Raw genomic sequence first — 10,134 nt, forward strand, 5'->3', positions numbered from 1 at the left:
TTTTATATGATAATTTGACGGTATATTACAAATTCAAATTTTTTATGGTTTATGAAACACTCAATTCTCAATTTAGTATCTTGAAACCTTAATCACTATATAGAGAATATGTTTCTTATTTAGCATTAATTATTTTCATACTTTACATTTAAGCCAATGTTTCATAAACTCTATAAAACATGATTTTATATGATAATTTTGACGTATTTTACAAATTCATTTTTTTATGGCTTATAAAACACTCAATTCTCAATTTATTATCTTGAAACCTTGACCACTAGAAAGAAAAAATGGATCTGAATAGCATTAATTACTTTTATACATTATATTTAAGCCAATGTTTCATTAACTCTATAAAACATGCTTTTATATGATAATTTTTACTCGTATTTTAAATTCATATTTTTAACAGCGTATAAAACTCTGTATTCTAATGTTGTTCTCCACCAATTTCACATTTTAAGTGACTACATTTTTTCTGATTGCAGTATAGCAGATCTTTCAAGGCTCGCTGAAACCTGAATTAACATTTTTACCACATTGAAAAGTTTCAACATCCTACATTTATATTGGACTAGAAGATTCCGATAAATCTAATAATTTTATGCAATTCACTTTTATTAATTTATGGTTAAATTCATTTTTATTAGAAATAAATTGCATTTTAAAGGCCAATAAATGTATGAAATGTAATAATATATTCTAAAATTTTTATATGCCCACAAATATTTTTCAATTATAAATCATTAGTCATCTTTGTTTATATATTTGATTTCAATCAAATATGAACTTGAAATGTGTATAAAAAATAATTATCTTTTATATATCTAGATTTTATGATTTTAATCTTATGAACTACAACTACGTATAAAAAATCATGTGTAACATTTTCAAAACTTAAAAATACAGGACAGACAACTTTTAACAAGAAAAGAGTTAGTGTTTTTTTTTGTGATTTTGATAAATATTAAAATAAAGGTTTTTAATACCTAGTTATAAAAAAAATTTATGACTTATGAGTAAAGTTTTATGGACATTTGTGATCTTATTTTTTGTTTATATTTTCAAAAATATTAGTGATCATAATATATTCATATGCTTAATTAATATAGCCAGTTTGTCGGATTTTTTTTTTGTCAATAGAAGCAGTCTATATAGGCAAATTTTATACAATTTAATTATTTTTGAAATATAGAATATTGGTAGATTCTTCTAATATTCTATCTCTATGATATAATTTATTTTATTAATTATTTTATCTTACAGTACACCTCAAATAGTGAAATTGAGTGCATTATGTATTTTATTATATTGTCATGCAGACTTGAAGGTGTTTTGTATAGGCAACCCTACTGCACTTTCAAAATGTTCAATATTATTCCTCACAAACCATTGCGTATTATATAAAAATTATCTACTCATTTATGACTTTGTTACAGTGTAACTGTCCAAATTCTAAATTGTTCATAAATTTTTGTGTTAAAACTCAATTTATTATTAGTTATTTTGCGTTATCCAAAACTCCAAAACTAAATCCTTTAATACTGGCCCCTTTAGATAAAATGTTCAAAGACCGACACAAATTCGTCCCTAGATGCGTCTTCCAATTAGTAAAAGTTTTTCAACTCAATTATTTAGACGGTAAATGGTGATTTAAATGTGCAGTTTAAAAAAATAATTTGGCAGGAAATTTGGTTTTAGCAATTTCTTAATTTTAACAGAAATTTGATCTGGAGGTGTCAATGCGTTGAGCCTCGAAGATTTCGAAACGAAACAACCAATATTAAAAATGTTAGTATTTCAATTTGAATCTCAAAATCTATAGATGAATATCATAACAACAGATTATATCATGTGTTGAAATAACGAGTTGTAAAATGCAAAGTTTTAGAAAAGTTATGTTATACAATATAAAACTTTTTTAAATATTTATTTTATTTACTTACTGCAAGTTTGCATATATAATTATGTGTTTCAGTAATAAAAGTTTAACATCACCCTAAACGGTATGATAATACTGAACCTTCTACATTTAAATTACCAAAAGCAACAAAAAAACTATGAAAAATTACGACTTGGTACAATTTGTACGAAATATATTCACAAATTGCAAACGTCAAAGTCATATAATATTCTATCTAAATAAAACAACTATATTACTTATTATACGTAGGTACAAGTTACAAAAGGTAGACTTTAAAAATCTTTGCAATAGCGTAAATATACTTAATTTCGCAGTGTGTTTCATCATTATCTATGAGTAGTACTATTATTATTTATAAAGTTATAAGTCACGGGAATCCCTCTTCTCCGAGACTGGATAAAAATGTAATTCAAAAACTTTCATGCTAATCTCAATACATCTGATGGCGCACGGTTCTACAACCTGGGGAAAAAAAAACGAAAAATCGGCGTTTAAAACCACGTCTACCCCAAGATATCCTTCTATCACAATCAAGCGAAGACGAAGATCGATTTTAAATTACCACTAATAAATAAATATTAACTAACATTTGCATGTATATCACTATATTTTACTAACTAAAAATATTAGTAATTGTAATTTGTTATTTGTAATTGAACACGTTAGTAAACTTGTAATAGCATGATAAAATGCTGAAACATTTTAATTTTAATAAATAAATAAATAAAAAAAAGTTATAAGTACTGTATATTTGCATAAATATTTGTTTCCCTCAAATATATTTTTGAAAAACCTTAGTGGTCGTTCGACGTGTTTGAAACTCAAGATTCTGGTATTTTGGATGATTCTGATCAAAAGCGGTATCTGTCGTGGACACCGTAAATTTTTACCCCACATTGGGGTCTTGGAATTCCGAAATTTGAATTTTTTAGTCGAGTGTTACTCGGCCGGGTTTCGATGTATGGGGCATAGTTACTTCACGGAAATTTCTATTTAAAGTCGTTTTCAATAAAGTCCTTCGGTGGTAGCAGTGTCCTATGGCTCCTTGTGCCCCTCCCCCCATGGATATTTTAAAAAATGTTTAATATTTGTTCCACGTTTCTGAAGTTCACAAGTTCAGTTTTTCGTAGGTCTGTGATCAAAATCGGCGTCCCGTGGTGACACTGTAGAATTCATTTTTACCCCTATTTTTGGCGTCGGAAATTAGGATTTTGCAGTTTTTGGACTTTGTCGCCACGAAACAATTAATTTTTGGGTGGTTAGAGCGATTTTTTTCTACGCATCGTTTAGACGTTTTTGTAAAAATTCGAACGCTACCAAAACCAAAGGAATCGGACGTTTTGTTGCGAAGTTACGATTATATTTTTATTTTTGGCACTTAGATTTTACGTATTTTTCGAATTTTTTGAATTTGAGTTTTTGTTTAATCTTTTCGAAATTTGAGTGCTGACTCATAAATGCCACGACGAGTTTGAAAGGTTAATAAAGGTTAAAAAATCGAATGGCTTGTTTTTTCGTACACGTATAATTTTCTGTATGGTACCTATACCATCGTATAACGATTTAACGAAGTATCTTTTTGAACTTTGTTTTTTTACACGTTTTATGTATGTTAAGGTTTCAACGTTTAGCAATTACGCCAACAGCATAAAAAATAGTTTATATATAAATAGTTTTTCATCAAATCATATAGAGAATACATCTATTTAATGTTTATAGTGTTTATATCCCTCGTTTAGCGTTAAGAATTTAATATGTACCTAAGCGATTTCGTTTTTTATACGAGATACGACCATCATTTTTAAAATGTACGACGCAGTCAGTAGATTACTTCTGATCACTTCAGACTCAAATCTGCTCGAATACAACATTTCATTTATTATTTATTAGTTTTAATTATATGTGTATATTTAATATGCAATATATTAGTATGATTGGTAGTAATTTGTTTTGAATTTCACAATATAACTTCGGTAATATTTATAGGAGATAAAGATTTAAATTTTATGGACATCGAACATAAAAAATAAATTATTATGATTTATTTACATTGTTAAGTATTCAAATAATGAATCGTTATATGTATAAGATATATAACATATACGACCGTTAAGTTCAATTAGTTAACCAGTGGACTGTACAGTCCGGAGAATATTAATGCATAATAAATGCTTACCTGCAACTATCTAAACACTTAAATAATACATACATCTATAGTTTAATGTTATTACTTTTTGACTTTTGTCTTACTAGTTACTATGTATCTATATTAAGACTCATGATATTTATACAACTGCCTGCTTAATTTACAAAGTACAAAATATTATTGGAAATTTATTTCATTATATTATGCTCAGTTAATCAGTTTTGAAATTGTATTTGTTTCTGAAAATATTATAATATTAAACATTTTTGAATTCGGCGGCCAGAGATAAAATCTAAAAAGTTGAATATTCTAATCCGAATTGATATGATGTTTTTCATCCATGATTGTGGTTTAGTGATATAAAACATTGTTTATCTATTGATATAATCGTTTGTATTTACTGTCTGATTTATGTTTCATATCTTTTTGCAGTTTTATATTCGTATTTGTATTTAAATTTCAACTTTAAATTGTTTTCAAGTATTTTGAAATAGGAATGAAGTTTGTCTGTTAGTTTTTGTTTGATTATTTCCATTTCTGAATTAATCACCGTTGTCCACTTACTAGTTGTCATAAACAGACTTTCGATCTCTTTATGGTGTGTAGTATTGACATTTTATCCTCCAACCATTATAAATATTTAACCGACAATTTTTTTTTAGATGGCAGTACAGCAGATCACTCAAGGACTGCTAAGACATGAATTAACGTTTTAAACACTTGACAAAGTTACAACATCCTACGATGAAAATGGACTAGACGATACTGATAATAATAATGGTTTTATGCAAAGTACGAGTAATGGGTATAGAATATAATTGTGATTCAATTAATAGTAGTGTTACTAAAAGTCATGTAACCTTGACCATTAGATTAAGGAATGATGCTTATTTACCATTATTAACTTTCATATTTTTCAGATTGCAGTGCAACAGATCACTCAACGGTTGCTGAGCATGAATTAACATTTTTAGCGCTTGGAATAGTTTCAACATCCTATGTTTAATATGGATTAGAAGGTATTAATATTAATAATGGTGTTTTGCACGGTACGTGTAATGTTAAATGAATTTAATTGATAGCAACATAATAGAAATGTAACAAAAAGTTAGTGTTATGAAACCCTTACCATTAGATTAAGTAAATGATTCTTATTTAGCATTATTAACTTCCATGTATTTGATTGATGCTGATACTTCATAAACATTATAAAACATGCTTTTATATGATAATTTTGACTCGTATTTTAAATTCATATTATTAACTGCGTATAAAACTCTGTATTCTAATGTTGTACTCCATCAATTTCACATTATAACTGACTACATTTTTTCAGATTGCAGTACAGCAGATCTTTCAAGCCATGATGAAACATGAATTATCGTTTTTAGCACTTGGGAAAATTTGGACATAACATGTTGAAATTTGACTAGACAATACTGATAATAATAATAATAATAATGGTATTTTGCATGGTACGTTTAATAATAACTGTATGTAATTGATAGCAACTTAATATTAGTGACACAAAAAGTTAGTATCATGAAACCAAGACCAATAAATTAAGTGAATAATTCTTATTTAGCATTATTAACTTCCATGTATTTCATTGATGCTGATACTTCATAAACATTATAAAACATGCTTTTATATGATAATTTTGACTCGTGTTATAAATTCATATTTTCAACTGCTAATGAAACACTCAATTCTAAATTAATTTACATGAAACCAAGACCATTGAATTAAGTAAATGATTCTTATTTAGCATTATTAACTTCCATGTATTTCATTGTTGATGATACTACATAAACATTATAAAACTTGGTTTTATATGATAATTTTAATGAGAATTATAAATTCCTATTTTTAACTTTTTATAGAAAAGTCAATTCTCAAGTTAGAATTTTGAATCATTGACCACTAGAAAGAGAATATGTTTCTTATTTAGCATTAATTACTTTCATACATTTCATTAAAGCCAATACTTCATAAATACTATAAAAAAAGTTTTTATATGGTAAATTTGACGTATTTTACAAATTCATTTTTTTAATTGCTTATAAAATATTCAATTCTCATGTTAATATATTGAAACCTTAACCACTAGATAGAGAATATGTTTCTTATTTAGCATTAATTACTTTCATACATTTCATTTAAGCCAATACTTCATAAACACTATAAAACATGATTTTATATGATAATTTTAATGAGAATTATAAATTCTATTTTTAACTATTTATAGAAAAGTCAATTCTCAAGTTAGTGTCTTGAAACCTTGACCACTAGAAAGAGAAATTGGATCTTATTTAGCATTAATTACTTTCATACATTTCATTTAAGCCAATACTTTATAAACACTATAAAACATGTTTTTATATGATAATTTTAACGTAAATTACAAATTCAAATTTTTTATGGCTTATAAAATACTCAATTCTCATGTTAGTATCTTGAAACCTTGACCACTAGAAAGAGAAATTGGATCTAATTAAGCCTTAAATACTTTCATACATTTCATTTAAGCCAATACTTCATAAACACTATAAAACATGTTTTTATATGGTAAATTTGGCGTATTTTACAAATTCATTTTTTTAATTGCTCATAAATAACTCAATTCTCATGTTAGTACCTTGAAACCTTGACCACTAGAAAGGGAATATGTTTCCTATTTAGCATTAATTACTCTCATACATTTCATTTAAGCCAATACTTCATAAACACTATAAAACATGTTTTTAAATGATAATTTTGACTCGTGTTTTAAGTTCATATTTTAAACTGCTTATGAAACACTCATTTCTCAATTAATTCTCCACCAATCTTACAAATTTAACTGACTACATTTTTTTCAGATTGCAGTGCAGCAGTTCATCCAAGGCTTGCTGAGACAGAAATTTGCATTCATACCACTTTGGGAAAGTATCAACATCTTATTTTGAAAATAAACTAGAAGATACTGATAATTATATTGGATTTATGCAATGTGTGTGTAATGGTTATTGAATATAATTGATAATAAAATAATAGTTGTGAAACAATTGTTATTTGTTATATATATGAATAAAAGATTAGTAAACACTTTTAGCTTGTAATTTTTATTCTTCTTATTTACCTATGCTAAAAAAATCTTTTATTTAGGCTATATATAAATGATAATTTTGATAAAAATTACAAATTCACATTTTCAACTGTTTATAGAAGAATTAATCATTAAGTCAATATAAACACCAACAGATGGCGGGAGGTTCACCATACCTTGGTCGACGGCTGACCTGCCACATGAAGAATCTAGTTGGTTGTGTGCCGTTCACCGTTCCACTGCTCTCCGGAGTGGGGCGGTATATTTATTAGGTTTTTGACCGAATGTCTTGTACATTTACGAAAGAATATTTATAATATCAACGAATTGTTCATATTTTACGCCCGAAGTTAACACAAGTCAGTGTCCTGATCCTCGACCGATGCATTAAGAAAATGATTTAAATTTATCATTGAAAAATTATCATCAAATTCATTTGGAAAAGGGGTATTTTTCAGTTATTGTACAAGTGTATTCTTTTTTTAAAAGTACAAAACATTCTGTTAATTTGTACAATCTTTTATGGCTTATCATAATTATTATTTGTTATCATCTGTTTATGCTTAAATTTCGTATCTTTTTACAGTATTACATTCGTACTTGTGTTTAAGTTTCAACTGTAAATAGTGTTCAATTATTTTGTATTAAAAATGAAGGTTGTCTGTTAGTTTTTGTTTTGATTGTTTCAATTTCTAAATTATCCAGTGTTGTCCACGCACGAGTTGTTATAGAATTATTTTCGTTCTCCTTATGGTGTGTAGTAGTGACAATTGTATTAAGTAAATGATTCTTTTTTAGCATTATTAACTTTCATGTATTTCATTGATGCTGATACTTCATAAACACTATAAACATGCTTTTATATGATAATTTTGACTCGTGTTATAAATTCATTTTTTAAACTGCTTATGAAACACTCAATTCTCAATTAATTCTCCACTAATTTTACATATTTAACTGACTACATTTTTTTCAGATTGCAGTGCAGTAGTTCACCCAAGGCTTGCTGAGACAGGAATTTGCATTCATACCACTTTGGGAAAGTATCAACATCTTATTTTGAAAATAAACTAGAAGATATTGATAATAATATTGGATTTATGCAATGTGTGTGTAATGGTTATTGAATTTAATTGATAGCAAATAAATACTAGTGAAACAAAAAATTAGTATCATGAAACCAAGACCAATGAATTAAGTAAATGATTCTTATTTAGCATTATTAACTTCCATGTATTTTTGTTGATGCTGATACTTCATAAACACTATAAAACATGTTTTTTTATAATAATTTTAACGTAAATTACAAATTCAAATTTTTTATGGCATATAAAATACTCAATTCTCATGTTAGTATCTTGAAACCTTGACCACTAGAAAGAGAAATTGGATCTGATTTAGCATTAATTACTTTCATACATTACATTTAAGCCAATACTTCATAATCACTATAAAACATGTTTTTATATGGTAAATTTGGCGTAGTTTACAAATTCATTTTTTTAATTGCTTATAAATAACTCAATTCTCATGTTAGTACCTTGAAACCTTGACCACTAGAAAGGGAATATGTTTCCTATTCAGCATTAATTACTCTCATACATTTCATTTAAGCCAGTACTTCATAAACACTATAAAACATGTTTTTAAATGATAATTTTGACTCGTGTTTTAAATTCATATTTTAAACTGCTTATGAAACACTCATTTCTCAATTAATTCTCCACCAATCTTACAAATTTAACTGACTACATTTTTTTCAGATTGCAGTGCAGCAGTTCACCCAGGGCTTGCTGAGACAGGAATTTGCATTCATACCACTTTGGGAAAGTATCAACATCTTATTTTGAAAATAATCTAGAAGACATTGATAATAATATTGGATTTATGCAATGTGTGTGTAATGGTTATTGAATATAATTGATAATTAATTAATAGTTGTGAAACAATTGTGACTTGTTAAATATCTGAATAATAGATTATTAAACAACTATTAGCTTGTAATTTTCATTCTTATTATTTACCTATTCTATAAAGATCTTTTATTTTTACTTTGTATAAATCATAATTTTTACAAAATTTACAAATCCCTATTTTTAACTATTTTTAAAACACTGAAATATCAAGTCAATGTAAATACTGACAGAGCGCGGGAGCGTCGCTGTACTGAGGTTGACTGGCGACCTGCCAGGAGATAAAACTAGTTGGTTGTGTGCCGTTCATCGGTTTACTTTGTGCCGTAAGGGGTCGGTATATTTACTTAAGTTTGGCCTGAATTAATTGAAAATTCAATATGATACAATTCGTCTAAATTGTTCAAATTTGCGTCTGAAGTTAACACAAGTAACTGTCTTGAACCCCGACTACTACCTTAAAAAAATGATTCTAATTTACCATTTTTCAATTTCATATTACCCGATATTTATCCTACATAAAAACTATAAAACATGATTATTTAAATACATTTTGACGAATGGTACAAATTCGTAATTTTTTCATATTGAAAAGAAGCTATTCTCAGTTATTTTACAATTGAATTTTTTTGCAATGTGATAAGTTTTAGTTGGACCACCAGGTGACCGAGAAAACGTAAATGAAAATCGAAAATTTTGAAGATTCAATTACTTGCTTATGAACTGCTTTCGAGATATTTGTGAGACATAGGTCGAAACTTATAAAAAATTAAATCGATTTTCAAACTAGCTTCATAGGTTTTTTGTTATAGAATTTTAAAAAAAATGATTTTAAGGATTTTTAAATTGTCGTACTTAGATCGAACTTCTTTGAAAATCCAATATTTGAAATAACGATGTTAATAATCTCTTAAAACCTTGACCACTAGATAGAGAATATGTTTCTTATTTAACATTAATTACTTTCATTCATTTCATTTAAGCCAATACTTTATAAACACTATAAAACATGTTTTTAAATGGTAAATTTGACGTATATTACAAATTCATTTTTCTAATTGCT

General features: G+C 26.9%; 1 long non-coding RNA gene across 1 annotated transcript; it reads left to right on the forward strand.

Moving 5' to 3' along the window:
- The first annotated feature begins 4,802 nt into the window (after positions 1-4,802).
- Positions 4,803-5,527, forward strand: LOC113559045. Its single transcript, XR_003405807.1, has 3 exons — positions 4,803-4,862; positions 4,991-5,089; positions 5,407-5,527. It is a non-coding gene; the product is annotated as an uncharacterized LOC113559045 (long non-coding RNA).
- The last annotated feature ends 4,607 nt before the right edge of the window (positions 5,528-10,134 follow it).

Source organism: Rhopalosiphum maidis, chromosome 3 (assembly GCF_003676215.2).
Source record: "Rhopalosiphum maidis isolate BTI-1 chromosome 3, ASM367621v3, whole genome shotgun sequence".
Taxonomy (NCBI): Eukaryota; Metazoa; Arthropoda; class Insecta; order Hemiptera; family Aphididae; genus Rhopalosiphum; species Rhopalosiphum maidis.